Source organism: Zootoca vivipara, chromosome 9 (genome assembly GCF_963506605.1).
Source record: "Zootoca vivipara chromosome 9, rZooViv1.1, whole genome shotgun sequence".
Classification (NCBI taxonomy): Eukaryota; Metazoa; Chordata; class Lepidosauria; order Squamata; family Lacertidae; genus Zootoca; species Zootoca vivipara.
The window spans coordinates 77,021,199-77,046,262 of record NC_083284.1 but is presented as its reverse complement, the minus strand read 5'-3'; the positions used below and the strand labels follow the sequence as shown (position 1 = coordinate 77,046,262).

At 44.7% G+C, this 25,064-nt stretch overlaps 2 protein-coding genes across 5 annotated transcripts in view; one reads left to right on the top strand and one right to left on the bottom strand.

The window, feature by feature from the left end:
- HMG20A (high mobility group 20A) overlaps positions 1 to 16,773 on the bottom strand; it is a 74,084-nt gene extending 57,311 nt beyond the window's left edge. For both annotated transcript variants that reach the window (XM_035112194.2, XM_035112196.2), the window contains exon 1: positions 16,668 to 16,773. The gene's annotated coding sequence lies outside the window, so the exon portion shown is untranslated. The remainder of the gene's footprint in view (positions 1 to 16,667) is intronic.
- A 531-nt stretch (positions 16,774 to 17,304) lies between these two features.
- Positions 17,305 to 25,064, top strand: part of PEAK1 (pseudopodium enriched atypical kinase 1) — a 70,287-nt gene continuing 62,527 nt past the window's right edge. For all 3 annotated transcript variants that reach the window (XM_035112189.2, XM_035112193.2, XM_035112191.2), the window contains exon 1: positions 17,305 to 17,470. The gene's annotated coding sequence lies outside the window, so the exon portion shown is untranslated. The remainder of the gene's footprint in view (positions 17,471 to 25,064) is intronic.

The window sequence follows — 25,064 nt, the reverse complement described above, 5'->3', positions numbered from 1 at the left end:
GTGTTGCTCAAACATTATTAGAAATATTTGGGTTTGTGCAAAAAGACAAGAAAACCTTGCTTTCAAGCAACTGTAACTTCTGAAGAACATCACAAACTTAAAAAATTGTCCAGTAGCACCTTAGATACCAACTAAGTGCTACTGGACAATTTTATTTATTTATTTTGACTGTGTCAGACCAGCTGGACCATAAAGAAGGCTGATCGCCGAAGAATTGATGCTTTTGAATTATGGTGCTGGAGGAGACTCTTGAGAGTCCCAAGAAGATCAAACCTATCCATTCTGAAGGAAATCAGCCCTGAGTGCTCACTGGAAGGACAGATCGTGAAGCTGAGGCTCCAATACTTTGGCCACCTCATGAGAAGAGAAGACTCCTTGGAAAAGACCTTGATGTTGGGAAAGATGGAGGGCACTAGGAGAAGGGGACGACAGAGGACGAGATGGTTGGACAGTGTTCTCGAAGCTACGAACATGAGTTTGACCAAACTGTGGTAGGCAGTGCAAGACAGGAGTGCCTGGCGTGCTATGGTCCATGGGATCACGAAGAGTTGGACACGACTAAACGACTAAACAACAACAACAGTGTCAGACCAACACGGCTACCTACCTGAATCTAGAATCATAAACTTAGGGTGTGATGTTTAACAACTTTTTGGTGTACCTCCAAACACAGTCCAACAAAATCCTCATTAGAAAAGCAGCAAGAAGCATGTAGTAACAATAGCTGTCATGGCAAGTAAGAGTTGCCCAATAACTCTCTGGCAATTTCAGAGGAGTTGAATGACAGCATGCTTCAGATTTGCTTAATCTCTAGGGAAAAGAATGTAAAGCTCAGAGATATCCAGAGTTTATATCAAGCCCTGACAATACTATTAATATCCAGGCTCCGGAAACTGTTGCCAAACATCTGTAGAAACCTATTTCAGCCAACCACCACATATTGCTACTCCCATCTTTATTACCCTACCCAGCACTCTCTCTTTTTGTTAATGGCAGGGAAACTGTTTACCTGGTTCCTAGACACATCCACTGCATTCATGCATTAAGGGGAGTGAGGAGTGTGCGAGCCCAAGGCTATATAATAGTTAATGATACATATGAACACAGCAATTATCCAGGAATCCACTGCTTCACCCTGTTCTCAATAAATTGTACAGGTATTTGGAGGCTTTATTTTTATTCTCCTCATTCATCTACCCCAGTTAACCCAGTCTGGAAGTCATCATAGAATCATAGAGTTGGAAGAGACCACAAGGGCCATCCAGTCCAACCCCCTGCCAAGCAGGAAACACCATCAAAGCATTCTTGAAAATTTGAAAACAAAATCATGTGGACTTGAGTGACACCATTTATAAGTTTGCTATACTATCCTGTCCAACTCTGTGGGGTCAGTTTCAGTTACTGAGGCTTGAGAAAGTGTACAAGACTCTCCCAACCTGTGCCCATCCTGGCATATTAATGCCAGTCAGAGAGTGCTGATCGAGTGGATCCAGTGTGGTGAATGTGCCATTACTTGGTGCACTTGTTCCTTGTTTCCTTGATGGAGGAAGTGGTGTAAGCACTAAAAAAAACACTGCCCTATACAAAGATTTATACTAACTACCACCTTTGTGCACTGAGACAAGGTGCTCAAGAGGATGGTAGTGATTCAGCTGCAGGTGTTCCTCGGTGAAAATGATCATCTGGACCCATTCCAGTTTGGGCTCAGGCCCAGTTTTGGAACAGAACTGGCATTGGTCTCCCTGATGGAGGACTTGTTTGGATGAGGAAAGGGGGGAGTGAATATCTTCTGGATTTCCCCCCCAGTGATTTCTGAAGTACAGCCTTTAGAAGGTAGGGGTTGGGAGCACCTTTTATGATGGTTTTGCTTCTACCAGTTCCAAAGAGTAGCACTGGATGATTGTCCCTCAGCCACTGACAGCTGATCTGTGCAGTGCCATGGAGCATGATTTTCTCCCCAATATTATTTAATTGGGGGTTATTTAGGGTGAGACACCCTAAATTCCTGGGTCCAACAAAAGTTAAAATCAATCAAGGTTTGGGGGATTAAACCAGGGATCAGCAAACGTTTTTTATTTTGAGAAATAAAGGTTTCCCATGAATTGCCTATCAGGCTACAACCCACACTGTCCCATGCCCTCAGTATCCGAATCCATGTATCATTTTGTCTGAATGAGAGCCATGAGAAAGGGCATTCTTCCAAACCCATGACCTTTCCTCAGCTCATATGGAGTCAACATTTTTGCTGGGAGCATAAGCACCACTGATAAGTTGGAATTTGGGTGAAACAGGAAAGCCAGAGTTATTGTTTCAAGTCCATGACTCACCAAAATGCCACTCAATAGTAGCTAAGGTTGTTCTGCCACCCACCATCCCTTGATCATCACACAAATGTCCCCCTTGGAGGCAAAGAAATGTTCTCTCTCCAGCTGCGTGGTCATTCATCAAGACATCTGACTCACCGGAAACTAAGGAAATATTTCAGCACATAAATCTGTTCAGATTTCAGAGAAATTTTAATGCTGTTTTCATGGAGCAGCTAAAAGTCGAAAATCAACCAACAGAACTCTTATCAGAATTGATGTTAAAGGGGAAGAGGAGAGAGAGCAAAAAAAAATGGTATTGCTGGTAAAGGTGATGGCAGAAGCCTAGTCTGCAACATGTTAGCCTTGAATAGTTATTCACAGACTAATTGGATTATACCAGCCTCCCCCAACCGAGAACTCTTCAGATATTTTAGACTACAATTCCCATCAGCCTCAGCCAGAACAGCCAAGCTGGCTGTGGCTGCTGGGACTTGTAATTCAAAATATCTGGAGAGCTCCAGGTTGGGGAAGGCTGGGTCAGACCGACACATTGCTGGCATTTTCCCTCTCATGTTTGTAAAACACTGTATTTTTAAAAACCTACTGTCCTAGTGAAGCAACAATATTTTACCACTTTTCTGTATGATCAACCCATTGAAGAATCACAGTAATGGTCTCAGAACATTGCATCAGGCACTGAGTTAGCAACCACTCTAAAATAGGGCTGAAAGTGTATCCTGAAATGTAATGCTTCATCTTAAAAAAAAAACCAGAAATTTACAATGAGTTTAAAAGAGAAAACATCTCTCAACTTTCTGTAACAAAGGAACACATCTCACAAACAACAAATGTGGTGATCATCTGGCTTCAGACTGTAGTTGTGTCTCACAAGACTGGACACTCCTCTCTCTATACATCATATTAAATATCTTCACAGAAGCTTACTAAAAGCTTGCCTGTCGCTCAACATCCCAAAAACTAAAGTGATGCACCAGCAAGTACAAAATAACTCCTCTGCAGCACCACAAATCCAATTCAATGGTGTAATGTTGGAAAATGTCGATCACTTCTCCTACCTAGGCAGTTATCTTTCTACAAGGGCCAACATTGATGCCGAAATTCAACACTGCCTGAGCTCTGCGAGTGCGGCTTTCTCCTGATTGAAGTGCAGAGTGTTTGAGGACCGGGATATTCACAGGGAAACCAAAATGCTTGTTTACAAAGCTACTGTGCTATCAACCTTACTGTACGCTTGTGAAACACGGGCTACTTATAAACGCCATCTCCAACTCCTCAAAAGATTCCATCAACAATATCTCCGAAAAAATTTACACATCACTTGGGAAGACATGTGAACTAATACCAGAATACTGGAAGAAGCAAAGATCACCAGTGTTGAAGCAATGATTCTTCAACATCAACTTCGTTGGACTGGTCATGTTGTGTGGACGTCTTCCAAAGCAACTACGGTACTCTATTCCGAACTTAAAAATGGAAAGCATAATGCTCAACAAAAGAGGTTTAAAGACTGTCTCAAGGTAAAATTTTAAAAATGTAGTATAAACACCAACAATTGGGAAACACTTGCCTGCGAGCACTCCAGTTGGAGAACAGCCTTTACCAAAGGTGTCATGGATTTTGAAGACACTCAAACTCAGGACACAAGGGAGAAACATGTTAAGAAGAAGGCATGTTTGGGAAATCCACACCGTGATCAACTCCCACCCAGAAACCAATGTCCCCACTGTGGAAGGACGTGTGGATCCAGAATTGGCCTCCACAGTCACTTACAGACTCTTCGTTAAAACTGTGTTTGTGGAAGACAATCTTACTCAGCCATGAATGATCGCCAAAGAAGAAGACTGCTGTCAGAAATAGTTCTAATGGAACTTGTCCCTGACATGCTAATTTCCAAGTGCTGCTAAATTTGTGAATGGTGAAATATTTTCATCATATGAGCCGCCACATACCATATGGGCGGATAGCATCCAGAAAGAGGCTGACCCACTCATTTGCTGTTTATGAGAAGTAAGCCAAAATGAGTTTTAGGAGCAGACAGAAAGAGCTAATGGTAACAGGCCTCCATATTTGGGCACTATTTTTGAACCCAACAAGATAACAAAGCAAATGAAGAAAAGGTAGAGGATCTAGCTGAAGATGAAATACGGTAAATGCTGTGCACAAAAGAAAAATTCTTTAAAACACAGAAGTGGAAAAGCAGTCTAGAAGAGTTGCGACTGTAGTATCATTCTACCAAATGTAAAAACCAAACCTCTTTTACTCAATTACGAGGGGGCAGTTCACCAAAACATGTATCTTTATAAATTTGTGAACAACTTTGTGTAGAGAAGTTATTTGGTTCTTTTTGCAATTTGTGGTATATGTCACCTTCAAAAAACCTACGGCCACTCTATGTAAACAAAAGGAGTTACATTATATACTGTGATCTTCACATTACTACAGTTACTTGGGGATCTACGGTAAAAAGAGGTTAACCTCTAGAAAGTGTCTACTCGATCAATAACACTGAACTTTAACAAATAATGTGCTACAGTATAGAATATGTACTAAATCATTTTTTTGGCATTTGAGGTTTCCATCATCCACCCACTCTCTCTTCCAGTATTAGGCTTCAAATCCATTCTTTATTTGCATATCAATACCCACAATGCTCTTCCAGCTCACAGCAGTGCATCTAAGCTCAGGGAACAAGTTGAAAGGTTTTCACATACTCGTGTTATTTTCTGTATGATTTGAAACCTTTCTAATAAACATATCCTTATAATAGCTCCCTTGATAATTGCTTTGCTGGAATAAGCCCTCAGAACAGAATTTCAGAAACTCTACAAGTGGCTACAAGAATTACATAAGCGTTGAGAATTCTCCCCACCCACTTGCCAAAAAAAGAAAAGAAAATTCACAGCCCTTAAAAACTCTTAAGTGGCAGATGAAATAAATATAAGTTCAATTATCTGTTTTGTAATAAATAGTACAGTACAGAATACAAGAACAGAGTACAGTAACACCACCTTCCTTCTTGCAAGCAAATGTTGCTTTACTTGAAAATTATAAGGCTCTCATTGGAATAGCTGAATTGACTCAATGTCAGTGTCATGGGTTTGAGCCCCATGTTGGGCAAAAGAGTCCTAAATTGCAGAGGTGCCTTCCAACCCGTGTGGTGCCTTCCAACTCTACAATTCTATGATTCTATCACTGACACTCCACTAAATGAAAACACAGCATTAAAACTTGCACCAAGATATCTCAGTTGGTAGAGATGCTGAACTTCAGGGCCATGGGTTAGAGCCCCAAACTGGGCAAAAAATTCCTGCATTACAGGGAGTTGGACTAGATGGCCCTCATGGGCCTTTCCAACTCTACAATTCTATAAATTGTATACCTGAAGGAGGGTCTCCACCCCCATCATTCAGCCCGGACACTGAGGTCCAGCTCTGAGGGCCTTCTGGCAGTTCCTTCACTGCGACGTTACAGGGAACCAGGCAAAGGGCCTTCTTGGTAGTGGCGCCCGCCCTGCGGAACACCCTCCCATCAGATGTCAAGGAAATAAACAACTATCTGACTTTTAAAAGACATCTGAAGGCAGCCCTGTTTAGAGTTGTTTTTAATGTCTGATGTTTTATTGTATTTTTAATATTTTGTTGGAAGCTCCCAAAGTGGCTGAGGAGACCCAGCCAGATGAGAGAGGTATAAATAAATAAATAAATATTATTATTATTATTATTATTATTATTATTATTATTATTACTGTATTATTATAAACCTCATTAGCTGAAAACATGAAAAACCATGCAGAAGAACAAGCACACAATTCAGAATCATCTGCTCCAAGACAGCGTTCCTAGCCTCCATTTGGAAGGAACGAAAGTGGGGATATTTCTCATCCCTTCAGTTTGTTGCTATTGTTGAATGGTTAAAACCAGGCTTCCCCAAACTTCGGCCCTCCAGATGTTTTGGACTACAATTCCCATCATCCCTGACCACTGGTCCTATTAGCTAGGGATCATGGGAGTTGTAGGCCAAAACATCTGGAGGGCCGCAGTTTGGGGATGCCTGGTTAAAACCAACAAAACTAGCCAGCAATTATAATGCTATTCTTCTATATCAATGGCATTAGCCTTCAAGAACAGCACAGCACACATTGTTTTCAACTTGTAAGATATTTGCATATATAACAACATGTATCAAGGCTTTGTCTGGAAAGCAAGGTATTTTTTCCTCCCAGAGGATCAAACACATATCAACAACTTAATGTATTTATCTTCAAAAGCAATAGCCTTTTTTAAAAAAAGACAAAACAGTACTAGTACTTGCAGATGACCTGCTAAACTACACAAAATAAGAAAGAGGAACTGTTAGGTTTGATTCAGACTACCGTGTTTGCATTGTTTCATCACTGAAAACACTTCTGCCACTATAGGGTGCCTACTCCCTTACAGCTGCTCTTTCGGCTACATCTTCAACTGTCAGGTTCACCTGTCACAGAAGCTGTTTACAGGTAGGTAGCCGTGTTGGTCTGAGTAGAAGCAAAATAGAAAAAAAATCCTCCAGTAGCACCTTAAAGACCAACTAAGTTTTTATTTTGGTATGAGCTTTCGTGGGCAAACTGAAAGAAAAAGTTTCTCAGCAGTGAGAGTCAGTATGGTGCAATGGTTCAACTTCCATTTTCTTTGCCCAAATTGTAGCTACCAATTCCTCCTAAAATCTGAACATTTTAATAAATTCATACAAACTAATGCACAAAGTGACTGTAGAACGTTACCAGTTGTCAGTTTTACAGACCATTCCTACTCTATGTCCACTTGAGTTCAATGGGACATACTCCCTGTTAAGAGTACAGTACATAGCATTGTAGGTGGGCAGATCAATCCTAATGAGTGGCTGGGGACAATGGAAGTGGCAAAGCCACCAGCACATAAGAAGCCCTGCCAGCTCCTATCTGTCAGGATAGAAGGTGAGCGGCAGCTTTGTAGGGATCATGCCACACCAGCTCCAGGCCCAGACTGGACTTTTCTCCATAAACTGGGTCAATTTAGGACCCAGCAGTTCCTCTCCACCACATAATGCCCCATCACAGGGCCCTCTGCCAGCATTGGCTTTGTACCCATTCAGGAAGAGATCACGGCTCTCCTGCAGAAGAGCCCGTCTGCCAACAGCACGCTCCTCTAGTCGGCACTACCAGGCATCAACATCAAAGGGAGAGTGATGTCCGCAAATCTTTACCTGCAATGCCCCTTTATTGTAGGTCAGGGCATCAGTCTTCTGAAAACTGATAAAAACAAATACCCAAGCAGCCTAGGAATTACCTCTCTATTCAGATATCACATAGCAACAATGAAGCTCTTTAAGTGTTCTGTGTTAGCAGGTTGTTAATCATAGCAGATTCTCAATTCTAATTGTACTGTCTTCTTCAGTCACCATCATTCGTTTAAGTTCCATAACCATATCCATAAAATAAAAAAATTCCTTCAGTAGCACCTTAAAGACCAACTAAGTTTTTATTTTGGTATGAGCTTTCGTGTGCATGCACACTTCTTCAGATCTGAAGAAGTGTGCATGCACACGAAAGCTCATACCAAAATAAAAACTTAGTTGGTCTTTAAGGTGCTACTGAAGGAATTTTTTTATTTTACTTCGATCCAGACCAACACGGCTACCTACCTGTAACCATATCCATAAAAGATAAGGGATGACAGTTTGAGGTGGTACAAATCATTTGGGAGAGGGGAGAAGGAAAATAAAAGTGGTTGTTGTTATGTTATGTGGGATGTTTGTAGCAAATCATGTGCACAATGAGCACAAATTGTACTTATGCATGCCTTGAGCTTCAGCTGGGGAGGGGAGTATGGAGAATGCACCATGCATTATGCACAGGCCAGCAATGTATACTCATGGAATTTCAATCACACATCACATTCAATGCAAGTACTTTCAATCTGTGCCTGGGGGAAATGGCTGCACAGATCAAACTACCCCCCAAGTTGTTAATGTATTTCAAAGAGATAGCTGAGGAGATGGTTCCTTCTAAGGTTATTTTTTAAGTTTTTTCCCCACTTCAGCAATAGAACAGGGTGCCAGGGGGAGGGGGAGGAGGAAATATTCCACAGTAGTATAGCTGAGAGAACATTGGATTGGGATCAGTGTTTATAATATGTTCTGTGTTATGTTTACTTGAATATATAAACTTTGAACATCATACATTTACACACATTTACACTGCTAAGCATTCAAACTTCTAAGATTCTACTACATGGAGCATTTGATGCACACTCAGGGGAGTGAAGTGGGCAGGAAGCAGAACTCTAAGTTAGCCTTTACCAATTATGGCTCTCTGGGAAGACCTAGGGATAGTAGCACCCTCCCAAACATCCTCCAGGTGACTGCAAGACATGTGGCAATACTTGGAAGTGAGCGGAAGCAAATTATGGAGCAAAAGGGTGAGGAAGATGGAACAGTGGCAGTTGCTCAGAAGAAAATATTAGAATCACAGAGTGGATGACACTTTAAATTACATTCTTTATTCTACAAGGCCCAGTTAGGAGACCCAAGAGCAGGCATCCCCAAACTGCGGCCCTCCAGATGTTTTGGCCTACAACTTCCATGATCCCTAGCTAACAGGACCAGTGGTCAGGGGAGATGGGAATTGTAGTCCAAAACATCTGGAGGGCCGAAGTTTGGGGATGCCTGCCCAAGAGGCTAGCTCAGCCAAGAACTTTTCAAAGGGTCATTTACAAGATCACATATTTAATACACCTTTTGCTTCTGTGCTCACTGTTCTAGTTCAGATTAGAATATCCATTTGACCCTTGAAAAATTCCCAAGATCACTTAACATATCATCATCCTTTCGTTCTCAGAACATGGTACTAAGGCAGGTAGGTAGGCAAACAATAAAAAAAAATCTTTCCACTGGAAGGAATTTTTTTATTTTGATGGCACTAAGGCATAATTCAAAGGTGAATTCTTTTCAGTCTGTTAAAACATGTTCATAGGAGGATTCTCATAAGCCTACATTAATCCTCAATTTATGTTAGATTGACCTGAAGTTTTCTCACAAACACTCATGCATTTTAAGAACACCACTCCAGCCTTTAAATGAATTAGTCTTAACTGTTAAACCTCTTTTTATTGCAGTGAGAAGGAATGGGAAGCGGTTGCTTCTTGTTGATGCTGTTGCCATCCATACTTTTCATTGCAATATTGTTCAACTAGGAAACTCAAGTCTGCCAACCTAGTAATGTAGAAAAAAAATTCTCTAGCTGCATTTACTGATATCCAGCAAAAAAAAAAAGCAAATCACGGATAAACAGCTCTATGAGACAAAAAACTGACATACCATTGGGGACCTAAGGATCTGAAAGTAAAACAAGGGAATTAAGCTGTCTAAACTGAAGAAATCTGCAAAAATAAAATTCCAGTTCTTGTACAAAAATAGTCATCAGCATCCAACTTTGCTCTGGAAGCATTTAGCTACACTTAGAATCATAGAGTTGGAAGAGACCACAAAGGCCATCCAGTCCAACCCCCTGCCAAGCAGGAAGCACCATCAAAGCATTCTTGACATATGCCTGTCAAACCTCTGCTTAAAGACCTCCAAAGAAGGAGACTCCACCACACTCCTTGGCAGCAAATTCCACTGTCGAACAGCTCTTACTGTCAGGAAGTTCTTCCTAATGTTTAGGTGGAATCTTCTTTCTTGTAGTTTGAATCCATTGCTTCATGTCCGCTTCTCTGGAGCAGCAGAAAACAACCTTTCTCCCTCATCTATATGACATCCTTTTATATATTTGAACATGGCTATCATATCACCCCTTAACCTTCTCTTCTCCAGGTTAAACATACCCAGCTCCCTAAGCCGTTCCTCAAAAGGCATTGTTTCCAGGCCTTTGACCATTTTGGTTGCTGCTCTCTGGACACGTTCCAGCTTGTCAGTATCCTTCTTGAACTATGGTGCCCAGAACTGGACACAGTACTCCAGGTGAGGTCTGACCAGAGCAGAATACAGTGGTACTATTACTTCCCTTGATCTAGATCGGGCATCCCCAAACTTCAACTCTTCAGATGTTTTGGACTACAATTCCCATCATCCCTGACCACTGGTCCTCTTAGCTAGGGATCATGGGAGTTGTAGGCCAAAACATCTGGAGGGCCGCAGTTTTGGGGACGCCTGATCTAGATGCTATACTCCTATTGATGCAGCCCAGAATTGCATTGGCTTTTTTAGCTGCTGCACCACACTGTTGACTCATGTCAAGTTTGTGGTCTACCAAGACTCCTAGATCCTTTTCACAAGTACTGCTCTCAAGCCAGGTGTCACCCATCCTGTATTTGTGCCTTTCATTTTTTGGGGGGCCCAAGTGTAGTACTTCACATTTCTCCCTGTTAAAATTCATCTTGTTTGCTTTGGCCCAGTTGTCTAATCTGTTAAGGTCATTTTGAAGTGTGATCCTGTCCTCTGGGGTATTAGCCACCCCTCCCAATTTGGTGTCATCTGCAAACCTGCTTAGGATGCCCTCAAGCTCATCATCCAAGTCATTGATAAAGATGTTGAATAAGACTGGACCCAAGACAGAACCTGTGGCACCCCACTAGTCACTTCTCTCCAAGATGAAGAGGAGCCATTGATGAGCACCCTTTGGGTTCGGTCAGTCAACCAGTTACAAATCCACTGAATGGTACCATTGTCTAGCCCGCATTTTACCAGCTTTTTTACAAGAATATCATGGGGCACCTTGTCAAAGGCCTTGCTGAAATCAAGATGAAAGCAAATCATACTAAAACACACAGTTTTTCTCCTCCTTTTTCTGACTCAGCTCTGTACTCTCAGATTTTGAGCAGCCCTGTACAGATCTACTGTTCCAGGTTTAGGAGTGTAACACAACATAAATAGGAGAAGGATTGCAGAAGGTCATAAGTTCAGTCCTGAATTTCAGTCCCCATCAACTCCACGTACTACTGACTCACCTAAAACCCTGGAAAAGTGCTGCCAATCTGTGTCAAATATGATGAGCTTGATAGGCCAGCTATTATCCATTTCAGTATAACAGGATTTCTTAATGTACAATGTGACACATTATGTACTGGCTCAAAATATACCATGGCAGATTGAGCGAAAAGAAATGTAAATTTTACAAGGGTCCATTCAAAGAGCCTATCCTATGGTTCCTTTTTTCACACCAAACCAAAACAATCACAAAACAGTCCCTAATTCAGAGTTTTTAAAAAGATTAGACAAATTTGCAGACCAGATCCAGGTGAGCTTGGAGGAAACTGTTTCTCTAGATCCATTTCAATACAGGTTTAGGCCTGCTTCTGGTACAGAAGCTGCTTTGATAGCCCTGAAGAAAAGGGTCCCCAAACTAAGGCCCAGGGGCGGATGTGGCCCAATCACCTTCTAAATCCGGCCCAGGAATCAGCATGTTTTTACATGAGTAGAATGTGTCCTTTTATTTAAAATGCATCTCTGGGTTATTTGTGGGGCATAGGAATTCGTTCATATTTTTTTTCAAAATATAGTCCGCCCCCCCACAAGGTCTGAGCAGGGGGACCGGCCCCCTGCTGAAAAGGCCCACCACATGGTCTAAGGCAGTGGTCCTCAACCTTAAATGGACTCTGAGGGTCCATTTAAGAGACTGAGTCACAGCAACGCGTGGCCGGGCCAGCTAGTGCTATTCATGTATTCCTAAACCATAGTTTGCTTTAAACTAGCAGTCTCGCACCCAGCATTGCTCGGGGATTCTTTTGACTGGCTCAGACCACCATCTTAATTCAAAATGGTGTTCAACTGTATACAAACGTTTTGGCTCCCAAACGCTGAAAACCCGGAAGTAAGTTTTCGAACCTTTTTTTGGAAGCCAAATGTCCAACATGGCTGCTGCTTGAGTGCAGGAAGCTCCTGCAGCCAATCGGAAACCGTGCCTTGGTTTTCGAACGTTTCAGAAGTTGAACGGACTTCCGGAACGGATTACGTTAGAGAACCAAGGTACAACTGTATATACTGTAGTTTAATACTGTGCCTTTGTTTCTAATCTTATGAGCCACAAAGCAGGCAGCAGCAAAGCACAGGACAAAGTTAGAAGGATTGGAGGCTTGGCTACAGCAAAGCCGGGACCATGAGGCCTTCCCACACTGGTTCAGCCATTCCACAAACTCCTGCTTTCTGTGGCACTTGTGGCATCTATTCTGCAGGCAGACCAAACCATCCATGATGTGCATTATGTGTAAGGGCTTTCCACAATACATTTCAGTCTCTGAAAAGCTATTATTTGCACACAACTAGAGTAAGTAAGTAAGTAAAACCTTTATTGGCATCAAACAAACTCGCATACAAAATAATAAAGATTAAAACTGTCACTGTGGCAAACGCTGTGCCAAGAGAGGGAAGGGAATAATCCGCCATCCGCTTTCACGACAATGGGGCTTCCGGCGACTCAGACGACTGCAGAGTACAACGCCGAGAAAATAGTAAATTAAGATATTGAGCCACCATCTCGGTGAGGACCGGGTCCTTCCCCAGCAAGAGGAACCGCAAGATTTCCCGCTCTGGTCTCCCTCTGGGAATGCAGAGCCGGTCCAGGAACCGTTGACGAAGGTCGACGTAAAGGTTACAATGAAAAACCATATGTGGAAGGCTTTCCACCTGAGGGTCATGACACGGACAGATCCTCTCATCCTTCGCCCTGCCCGAGAATCTTCCCCACAGGAGATTCGATGGATTTGCATTGAACCTGGCCAACGAAAATGCCCTTCTTTCTTGTGGGTTCAGTAGGAAGTCAAGATAGTTAGGTTTTGTTTCATGAGCCCACGGGAGGTGGAAAAGAAGGGGGGAACATGTTGTGCCTGCTGCCGCTATAAGATCCTGTCTCTCAATGTCCCACAACCTAGTAATGACTGTGGCTTTGGCAGATTGTAAGGACATTGAGCGGAGGAGTTCTATTGAAAGCCCCAGTTGCAGTACCTTCCTATTGAAGTGTTGCAGCCCTGGGGGGAGGAAGGTGTCCGAAAGCATTACCTGGAGGAAGGGATCTCTGTCAGAGTCGAGGCAGATTTTTAGCCAGAATATAAGGAATCTTGCCCAGGCGACAGATTCCACCTTGTGTTGAGCTCCCTCTAGACATAAAACTGCATATGGGACGCATCTTGGAACAGAGAAAATCTTGTAGAGAAAGGTTGATTGCACTTGCTCTACTGTCTGGGTGAACCCCGGGATCCAGATTGGAATGCCGTAGAGCAGTTGTGAAATGGTCTTGGCATTGAAGATCTTGAGCGCAGAAGGGATATGTGAGTTGCCCCTTGTTGTAAAAAATCGCGTAATTGCCTGCGTGGATATCTTACTGGCGTTCACCACCACGCCTCGATGTGGAGACCAGAGGAGCCTATGGTGATAGGTGATTCCTAGATAATTGAATTTAAAGACCTGCTGGATGGGTTTACCTCCAAAAACCCAGCTATAACTCGTGCGTGAGTTACCAAACACCAGGATTTTGCTTTTTTCAAAGTTCAAGCATAAGTTCATTTTGGCCATGTACTCAATGCAGGCAATTACCAGACGCTTTAGACCTATTCTGGTCCGCGAGAGCAAAACCATATCGTCCGCGTACAGGAGGATGGGAATGTTTATGGCCTGGAGTTTTGGAGTGTGGGCATCCACCTGCTTTAGTAATGGGGCTAGATCGTTGAGAAAAAGATTGAAAAGCGTAGGAGCAAGTACGCAGCCCTGTTTAACTCCTCTGTTGATACTGACTGGTGTTGTGATTTCATTCCCAGAATGGATTTTTATGCAGCAGGTGTTATTGGTATAAAGCTTTTTGATCAGGTAAAGAAGTCTGGGTTCTAAGCCCATAGCCTCCAATTTGGCCCAAAGCAACCTCCTGTCAATGGTATCAAATGCCGCTTGAATGTCCAGGAAGGCCACATGTAGATGTTCTTTATAGAATCGTGTGGATTTGGCGACTAGGTGAGACAGCACCGTGCAGTTTCGTAGGGTCGATTTTCCTGGTCTGAACCCAGCCTGTTCAGGGCCTAAGATGTTATTGTCATCGAGCCAGGTAGTTAATCTGTTTAACAGATGCTTAGCATATAATTTCCCAATGTTAGAGAGAAGACTTATTGGCCGATAATTTGCTGGCAGCTTTTTGTCACCTTTTTTGAAAATAGGGATAATTATGGATTGTTGCCAGGAGCTGGGCATAATTCCTGAGCTATCGACCAACGTGAACAAATCAGCCAATATCGGAGCCCACCACTCCGGTTTAGTTTTAATCAGTTTAGATGGAATGGCGTCCGGGCCAGGGGCCTTCCCTACTTTCATCTGATCAATTAAATTTATGATTTCTGACATGGATACTGGAGGCCACTCAACTAGGAAAGAGAGAGTGTTCTGATCTTCCCTGTCCGGTGGGATGCAGTTGTCGAAAAATACTGACTTGAAATGATCTATCCATGTGCCCGATGGAATTGAGGTTAGCTGCTCATTCTGTGGCAGTGGGGGATCTGCTACGGCCTTCCAAAATTTTTTGTGATCTCTAGATTGTATGGCTGAGAGTAAAATTTCCCAGCTTTTCTGGATATGTCTTAACCGGCCGAGCTGGATGGACTCCCTTAGTTGTTGAGTTCTAGAAAAATAGATGTCAGGTAGGCGGGAACTGCCCGATTCTCTGAATTCTCTGTACAGTTTCCTGATTTCGGCTTTCATAGCTAAAGTCTCTTTGTCAGTCCAATCACCCGGGCTCCTTTTCTTAGGAGGCCTATGTGAGTGCGTGTGGGACAGTTCTGTTATTAAGATGTTAATAAATTCCTCGAACTGAGTAATTCCCTCAGCTGGAGTAAGAGCACCTTTCTCTGCTGAAAACAATTGGGTCACACGGTCGGTTTTTACCAGGCCTTGGAAGAGAGACAGAGTGTGTTCGTTGGTTTGTATCCTTGGAAGCTGGAGTCTTGGTTCCTGGGGGAGTGGGCTGTTTAACTGTACAGTCTTGCTCAATGGAAAGACAAGCTTGCAGTGAAGAGGGAGATGGTCACTGAGCATAGGATCGCCTATGTAAAACTCATCCACGAATGGCGTCATTCCAGCAGGTATTATAATATAGTCCACCATGCTGTTCCCCTGCGGGGAGATATGGGTGAAGTTCCCGGAGCCTTCCCATTCTGTTAGCCCATTAAGCCATGTCAGGGCCCTGGTGGTAGTCAACTTGGTGAGTCGCAGACCCGCCTGGTTTATTACTGGATCCAGGGATCTGCGTTCCCAAAGACAGAAATCTGGGAGGACAGAAATATCCAGGAGCTCCCAGGCTTTTGTGTACACTTCCCACCCTTGGCCTAGGCGAACACAACTAGAGAAAAACTAAATTTGGGAGGGCTGAAGTCTTAGTATGCAACACCACCAACAACAAAGTAAAATTATTAAAAAGGAAAGGGCCTTTTGATATTTATAGCTTTTAAACCACAAACCTTACATAGCTAATGCCACTGAAACCTCTTCCACTATGCCTCCCGATTCTGTTTGTTTGGTTGAAGTCACACCCACCTGTTCATCACCCAATGTCATATGCACAGGTAAAACTGTAGCCTGAAATAGTGCAAAATTCAAGCTGTGGATTCAAACAAGAACCAAGAACACACTTCCAATTTCCCATTTCCCATTTGGCACCTTACCATGTCATGCTGCTTTTAGCAGCAACTGGATACGCTCAGGAGTCCAAATTGCCTCTGGAGGCAGCATAATCCCGTCCTCCCCCCGCCCCCCCTCTCTGCCTAACCAACCTCACAGGGTTGTTGAGCAGATAACATGGCGGGGCGGATAAGCGGGGGGAAGGCGGGACAGAGCTGAAGCGAGGGGGAAGCTGCACAAGAACACCGAGCTGCATTTCACAGCCATTAAGACAATACTGATGGGTTCTCATCTGAACAAGCCGCGGACCATGAGGCGGTGACCAGACCCAAGGCGCCCCTTGCTCGGCATCCTGCTCCCCCAGAGGCCCACCAGCAGAACCTGAGCCCAGCCACAAGGACTCCGGGGCCTGCGCAAGACACCCGGGAGGAGCAGCGGCCGTGGCGAAAGCCTTCTCCGCCAGAGGTCCCTTGGCCAAGGCGCCCCAGTGGGTGGACATCGCAGCCCGCGGGAGCGAGCGAGCTAGCGCCGCGGCCCAACGACGCGAACGCGGCTTTCTCGACGGAGCTTCAGGGGGACCCCGCGCTCCCGCCAGAAAAGGATGGAGAGGGTCCCCGGGGCCCCGAGAGGCCTGCTCGCGCCCTCCCATGACAGGGGCCACCTTCGCGGCCACACCCCCTCCCGCGAAGGCGCCTGCTGCAACACGACAGCTCTCGCCCCTCCCCCCCCACTGACCTGCCGCTGAATGGCGGACGGGGGGGCTTCCCCTTGAGAGACTGCTGCCCCGTCACCCCCACTCGGCCACCGCCATCCTTCTCTCCGCCCTCTCCTCTCACGCAGCCTGGCGTAGCTCCGCCCCCTTCAGCTCCCTCGTATCCTTCCGCGATCGCTCTCTCTCTCTCTCTCTCTCCCCCCCCCCCCACCACAATCCAGTTGCCCCGTGACAATGGAGGAGAACCCACCCACCACCCTTATAACATCCTTCGAGAAACAAAGCCTCCGAAAAACATTTTTCTGCTTTCTTGTACCAACAACAATAATAAAAGCAGTGGCGGAACTATTTTTTGAAAGCGGAAGAATTACACATATGCTTGTCCACACACGACGATTAAAAAAACTACCCACAGGGCGGGTTAGCAGCAATGCATGCTGGGGATCGTAGTCTCGCAGTTGGGCGAGCGGGATCCTCTTTTTTTCACCTTCCAGGGAAAGCGGAGCGTCGGCGTTGCTAACGGGACGGAAAAAATGGAGAAGCCACGCCCCCTTTCCCCTTCGCCTGTGGGCGTGAGCGGCGGTTGGTGGCTGGCGAGCGCGCTCCCCTTGTTGCTGCTGCGGGGACGCGCGAGCGAGGGGGCGGGGCCTGTGAGGGAGGCGCGAGGGAGGGAGGCCGGCAGTTTGAGTTGCAAGGCTCGGGAGTCGCGGCGCGTGAGGCGAGTGAAGCAGCCGCCCGCCAGGGACCGGGGCGCCCGGGAGAGCCGACGGGCCCTGAGGGAAGAAAGGAGGGAGCCCGCCCCGACCGCTCCCTTCCACCCGCGGAGGTAACTTTCGTTAGTTGTTTCTATCCCGGCGGCGGGTGCCCGAGAGTTCTTCGCCTCAGGCCTGGAGGGGGGGCGGGAGGGGGCGCCGGAGGCCGTTTCGCGCCCGAGCCGCCGCCTCCCCGTGGGGCGGGGGCGCCTCCGTTTCCTAGCGGGGGGGGGAGAGACATCTCGGCCCCCTTTGAAGCCCCCGAAGCAGCTGCTAAGTTTCTCCGCCGAGAAGTTTTCGGGCCGGCCTGTCGCGCCTCCCAGTTCTTCGAGAAGGGAAACTTTTCCTGAGCAGTGGTGGTGTTGCTCTCTCTCCCCCCCCCCACCCCCGGCGATGGGCGGTCTGCGCCGTGCCTGCCTGTCCTGCGTGTCTTCCTCGCGAGCAGCTCCGTGGGGCTCCGGCCCCCTCGGGCGCCTTGTCCGCCTGCCATGCCCGTCCTGGAAAGCGCAGTCCGTGAGGGGTGCCCTCCTGCAGCGGGGGTTCGGGGGGGTCCTTGCTGGGAAGCATCCGGACGGCGGGTCGCCTCAGCGCCTGCGGGCCGTCGAGTGGAGAGGCGCCAAGGAAGCGCTTCGGAGAGCAGAGAGACTCTCTGGGGGCCAAGGGGACTCGGCCCAGGGGTTTCCGTGACCCTCTTGCCTTTCTCTCGCTCAGGGAAAGCATAGCTGCCAAGTTCTCCCTTTTTTAAGGGAAATTCCATTATGCTGAATAGGCTTCCTCGTGAGAAAAGGGAAAACTTGGCAGCTATGGGAAAGTCTCATCCTGACTTGTCCCGGGCGGCTTGGGAAGGAGGGCGAAAGGGCTCCTCACCCAACAGGCACGGGGCGACTCCTTCATGCCCACCCTGTGCCATAGCTCTGCGATTCGTGGCCTGGCTGCTTCGGTCCTGCTGCCGCTGCTTTAGTGGGCTGATGCCATGAAATTTAAGGTGCCGGAAGATCTGCAGATCTGTAAGAGGACCCAGGGCCCTGGACAAAATCAGCAAAGGGCTCCCTGGAAACCTCCCCTTGAATCTTTGATCTTGACTGGATTTGCCTTGTGTTTTGTTCTGTTCTGCTCTTCAAGTCAAGAGGTCCTTGGTTTTTAGCCCTTGAAGTTGTATCCCTTCATTCCCATAAAAGAAATTCCACATAGGAAACTGACACATTGTTTCATAACCACATCCCCTGCTAGTCATTGTATTTCTGGCCCATGGCTCACAAAATATGTTCCAAAATATATTGATTATTTTAGGCTTTCATATGTTTTTCTTCCTTCCCCACCCCCATTTCTTTTGCACTTGGACGTCTTGTGGAGGACAGCGCTAAGAACTTGATTATGTAAATAGTTAGCATTCAACATAATTTGTTTCTGAATGGCTTTTTGAGCACCTTAACACACAGGCTGCTGTTATATGGAGGTCATCTATCAGAATTAGAAATGGAAAAATATGGGGCAATTGATTGTACAGATGTTTAAAAGGTCTTTCATTCTCTTATCTGCATGACTGGTGCTTAAAAAATTATGTGCTTGCTTCTAAAAATTAGGAAGTTTACTTCAGCCTGACAGCATATGGACAGTTTTACAGAAATGTGAAGTTTCTTCTTCTATCCCAAGTTGATTAAGTGCCTTCTGTCACACTTACTAAAGCTGCTGCTGTGCGGTTTCTTCAAATCTTTCCTCAGCCATGAATCCACTGTGCAGCAAGTCACTATCTGCCTCAGGCTCCCCATTTTTAATATAGGCATAGTAGTATTAGTAGCCCATTGTAATGATTAATGAGGGAAATGCAAATAACTTTGAGCATGGGGGGAATTAAATAAATAATTTTTTATTCCTCAATCTTATGAATTCTTAGAACTGTGAATATGCTTGATGTACAAGATATATTGAAAGAGAGCCATATCCTCTGGCTTATCCTCAGGTTTCCTTACCCCTTCTCTTCCTCCCCCCCCCCCCCCCCGCCGCCCAAGCAGTCTTCTGTTGTGCTTTCCAGGATGGAAGACTACATTCCAAAGTATGAAATCCACAAGGTCATGTACATAATCATTATTCTTGGCTTTTCAAGGCTATGTTAACTACTTATACAAAGTAATCTAGAGAGTTTAGCTCTTTGCTTGAAAAGAGTTTTCCAGTATTGAGAATCCATGCAGCTTTTGTTAGATTCTTTTAAAGTCAGTGGAGGCTGGTCAAATGGGACACTACCCAACCAACCTCAGTCTGCAGTCAGCCACTTCTCACCTCCCTCCCTTCTTTCTTACAACCACTTTAGAGAGTGGCATTGGCTGTAAGCTTCCTTCTCCTTAGTCTCAGCCTTACCTTCATTGAAATGAGGGAAGGTTCTGACAGTCATTAGCTTTGACTTCACCTGCTGTTGGCCTTCCTCCCTACCAGTCCAATGGGCACTAGTCCCCACTGTTTAAGATTCCCTAGCTAAGAGAACAAAAAGGTATTGCAATAAAGGAAAGCGGGAGCAAGATGTATTATGTAGACTTGCATGCAGAAGCCAGGAAGGCCAAGTAGCAAGTGCCATCAGCTCCTTAAATCAGGCTGGGAATACTGTTAATATTTTAAGCTGTGTACACAGTCTTTGGTACCTTGGTGGAAAGTCAGGCTGGGTGATACTGGGTTTTCACTATCGCGATATGTCACCAGCTATACCACCAGCTAAACATTGTGATTTAGTGATATATTGTGATGTCTGAAACATGGAACGAGTGGGGAGGGTGGAGATCGGGGCTGTCATTGAAGATTGCAATGGGGGGGTGTATGGAGATTGGATGAAGAAGCAATCAAGGAAATTAATAGGTATGCGCTGTGTGCACTGCAGATTCCTTCTCTTGGAACCCGCAAAGCCTCACATTTGGAGGGCGAACTCCTTCCACTCCTCCCTAGAAGTAGAAAGAGGAAGCAGCCCAGCCTTGATTCCTACATTGGGTAGAGACACTGTGGTTATGGGGAGGCGTTGAGGCTGGGAGTGGGGCTCTTCTGCCATTGAGGGGAAAGTGAGCTGAAAGCCAGCCAGCCACCTGCCAAAGAGCTCATAATTATAGCGCCCTTGGAGTTTTGAAGGCTGTACTTTGCAATACAATGCCAGTTCAGTTTTTTTGAAGTGGGTCATATGATGTGGTCTACAATCTGGTGTTGGATGATCAATACATCGGTCAGACCTAGCGGAGAGATGAAATGCAGGAAATAAATAAATGGGGGAAAGCAAGAACTAGAGATGACAGACGCTCCAGTAGATACAAGCTTTCATTTAGATCCCCCCCTTTTTGCAGCATACTTTTATCTCCTCATAGTTGTAGCAATTTGATTTTTGAGTGGACTTACAGGATTTTACTTATGTATGGGAAAGTGTGTTTAAACCACAGATTAAAAGAAAATTCTGGTTATATAAACCAGGAGCTACCTTTATTATTTTTAATCTAGAATCTTTTCTTGTGTCTACTTTACAAATGAAATGTGGATCGAAGCATGTGAGAGGCTGAATTTTTTGCACTGGTAGATTTACTTTCCCAACAATGCTAGATTTTTTAAATGGTAAAATAGCAGCTGATAACTTGTACAGATCAGGATCCTTCCTAGCAAAAGTATGGTCTCCGTTCTGTTTCAGGAAAACCTCATTTGCTCTCTGAAACACAGAAATACACTAGAAATTATTTCTCCACCCAGTTGTTTTTTCCATGAGTAATCTGCTACTCACTTCATGATGGGTTTACCCTATTATAAGAAAATCCAAAGATAAAGATAATGTCATTTACTGACTTCCCAACTGAACTTTTTATCCTTAATCATATGAGTTGTACCTGACTTTCAATGACAGATAAAACACATTTCTGAAATATTAGGTGCATAATATTAATCAGATAATAGAATTTGTCCTTGAAGCTTGCTCATATTTGAAGTGTCCTTTAAGTCTTAAGTACATCTGCAAATTGAAAGTAAGTTTTGTTGGTTTGGTTGATTTCAAAGTAGGGAGTTCGTAGCTCGATAGTGAACTTGCACTGGCTTGAGCTCACAGCTTCAGTTGTATATCTAGTACTGAAATGTGTCTTGTTGGATTGGGACAGTTACACCCTGATATTCTTGGTCACCCTCCTCTATACACGGTCCAGCTTGTCAATATCCTTCCACCAGATTACCATTATGCCTGCTATATTTGTACTCTTTAAAATCAAAATTAAAAAAAATCATTCCAGTAGCATTTTAGAGACCGACTAAGTTTGTCATTGGTATGAGCTTCTGAAGAAGTGTGCATGCATACAAAAGCTCATACCAATGACAAACTTAGTGGTCTCTAAGGTGCTACTGGAAGGAATTTTTTTATTTTGTTTCGACTACAGCAGACCAACACGGCTACCTACCTGTAACTTTAAAATCAAGTACTTCAGCTCACCCATAAAGTAACTCAGCTCAATCCAGAGAGCCCAGCCAAGCTGCCTGATGTTTGCCCACTCCCTTCCTCCACAGCCCAGATGCTAGCCTGGGGAGCCTGAGACAAGAGTGGGGCTAACTTTGCCTGTCAGCCAGAACCTTAATTTCTTTTTCTGGCCTGGCCACACAAGTGACAGCAGGCTGCCACCTTCCCTCCCTCCTTGTGCGATTGTTGAGCAGAATGAAGCTGAGATGATAACTTTCCCCTGCATGTCACTCCTTGAAAAGATTCCTGCTGCGTAGATGAGACTCACTTTCATTGTTCTGTTCATTTGTAAATATGACCTCGCATAATGCTCTGGAGAGTGGCTTCCGGTAGCCATTGCTTACACATCTCTGATATATTAATGCCACTCCTCCTTTCCTGTTTGGTCTATTTCTCAGAAATAGATTGTATCCCTCTATTACTACATTCCAATCATGAGACTCATCCCACCAGGTTTCAGTGATGCCTATTATGTTGTATTTAGTTTGCTGTACCAAGAGCTCAAGTTCATCTTGTTTATTTCCCATGCTCTGCGCTGTGCTTGCGTTGGTGAAAGGCTATCTTTGGGGCAAGCTGCAGCTAGCGGCTCCAGGGAGTCCATTTGAGCCCCAGGGCTCTACATTTCTGTGCATGGTGCCATGCCATGCGGTGCCCCGATTGATGCGTTCTGCCCTGGGCAGGACTGCCTACCCAGCCTCGCCTGAAAGCAGCACAAGCTACGCACAGTTATGCTGATCGTCTGCATGGCCAACAACTGCCTTCTTTCTCCCCACCTTCTTTCCTCCTTTATCAGGATATCACAAGGTTTAGCTGGCTATATATTAACAATGTCGGAAAGCAGATAGCAGCCAGCCCTAGTCAAAAGTCACCCAATATACTGAATCCACCCCAATCTAGAGGATTTGTTGCAGTCCCCTCCATCTGTTGTAACATATTTCTTTTATAGTTGCAGTGTCCACTCTTAGTATCATACAAGTAATTTGGAATAATGATGTAAAAGTCAAACCTCACATATATCCTTTGTTTTTACTCTGTTGCGAACGACTCATGTAGCTTCTCTCTTTTTTATTTTCTTTGTAGCTGGCTGATGTGTTGTTGTCTGAAACTAAGAGCAATAGGAGGAGCTAATAATGATAACTTTAAAGCTTTCACCATTGCTAAATGAAAAGGAATTGTCTACATAATGGGTAGGCAAACTAAGGCCGAGGGGCCAGATCTAGCCCAATCGCCTTCTAAATCCAGCCTGCAGGTGGTCCGGGAATCAGTGCTTTTATATGTGTAGAATGTGTCCTTTTATTTGAAATGCATCTCTGGGTTATTTGTGGGGCATAGGAATGCGTTCATTCCCCCCCCCCCCCAAAAAAATATAGTCCGGCCCCCCACAAGGTCTGAGGGACAGTGGACCGGCTCCCTGCTTAAATTTGCTGACCCCTGGTCTACATTATTTAACTACAGCTACCAATGAAATGCGAGGGACACGGGTGGTGCTGTGGGTTAAACCACAGAGCCTAGGGCTTGCCGATCAGAAGGTCAGCGGTTCGAATCCCCACGATGGGGTGAGCTACCGTTGCTCGGTCCCAGCTCCTGCCAACCTAGCAGTTCGAAAGCACCTCAAAGTGCAAGTAGATAAATAGGTACTGCTACAGCAGGAAGGTAAACAGCGTTTCCGTGTGCTGGTCTGGTTCGCCAAAAACGGCTTTGTCATGCTGGCCACATGACCTGGAAGCTGTACGCTGGCTCCCTCGGCCAATAATGTAAGATGAGCGCCGCAACCCCAGAGTCGGTCATGACTGGACCTAATGGTCAGGGGTCCCTTTACCTTTACCTTTACCAATGAAATGACAAACATAGTTGTGTAGAATATGATAGAGGAACAGCTGTGGTTTCTTTGTTGGGCTTTGTATCAATTAGAACAAACATGGAGGGAAATGCTCGCCAATGTCAATTTGTACAAAACACTGTTACCTTAGTGCTGATTATGCAGGTCAACACTAACTTAATCCAGTGAAATTAGCAAGGAAAAAAACAGATTCTAACAAAAATGTGGGTGGAAAACCTTTCAAAACAAAGAATGGTTTGGCATTCGGGATGAAGTTAGTTGTTGCTATTTAAAAGGTTAATACATATTCTTATAGATTGTAAATCACAGTGTACATTAAAAAGTCATACATCATATCAGTGAGTGACACAGTAGTGTCTATGCAATATTAAGGCACTAATGGGAAGAAATAGTCATTTTCCTTTTGCTTAATTTAGCAATATCTTACATGCTAAGAAAATATTTGTAAAGGATACGATTGTATGTGTTTTGTGAGGTATTATCCGCCACTCTTAGATACAGTAGGCAAATAGAATCTTTATATACAGAGATGGGAAACATCATCTGATCTTGCCACAGTGACCCATACCTTAGTTAGGTGGTATTTGGATGGCTTAGTGTACTCTATGTGAAAAGTTCATAAAGACTTCAGCTGGTTTACAGAGCTGCAGCCACTGTTGACCAGGGCTGATTCAATGAAGCGTAAGTCTCTTGCTACAGCAGCTTCACTGGTCTGTTTCCAGGCACAATTCAAACTGCTGATTATGACCTATACAGCTTGGGCCCAGGGTATCTGAAGGACTCTGTGCTTCACTATGAATTCGCCCAGGCTCTGAGATCTTTGGTGAACCACCTCTCAGTCCTGCTATTTTCACAGGCACGCTTGGTTTAGATGTGGGGAGTGCATTCTTGGTGGCTGCTCCCAAACACTGGAACTCCCTTCCTAAAGTACGGTAGCTAGATTGACTCCCTCCTTGAAGTGAGCTTTCCTATCAGCAAACCTTTAATGTAAAATGCAAGTAAAATCCTATCTTCAAAACCATCAGAACAGATTGCAGGAGACATAAAGCTTTACATTTTCTGTACTTCATCTACATGTGTAGCTTTACAAATAATAAATATCATTTGTGCCCGTTTTTATGGTGTGATAGCCAGGATTTTATAAATACTGTGTCTGTGTATCTTTTAAGCTTTGAGTGTTTTTTCCTACTATGAGGACTTAAGGTGCACCACCATATGGAATGTTGTTCTCTAGCATTTAAAGTACTGTACCTGTTCTTACCCTTAGATACTGTTGGTTACAGTTGCCATGCAAAATGTTCTGCAACAGCTTAGGTGGTTTAAGGTGAAAATGCCAAACTATTAGATGCAGACTCTCCACCCTAAAAGG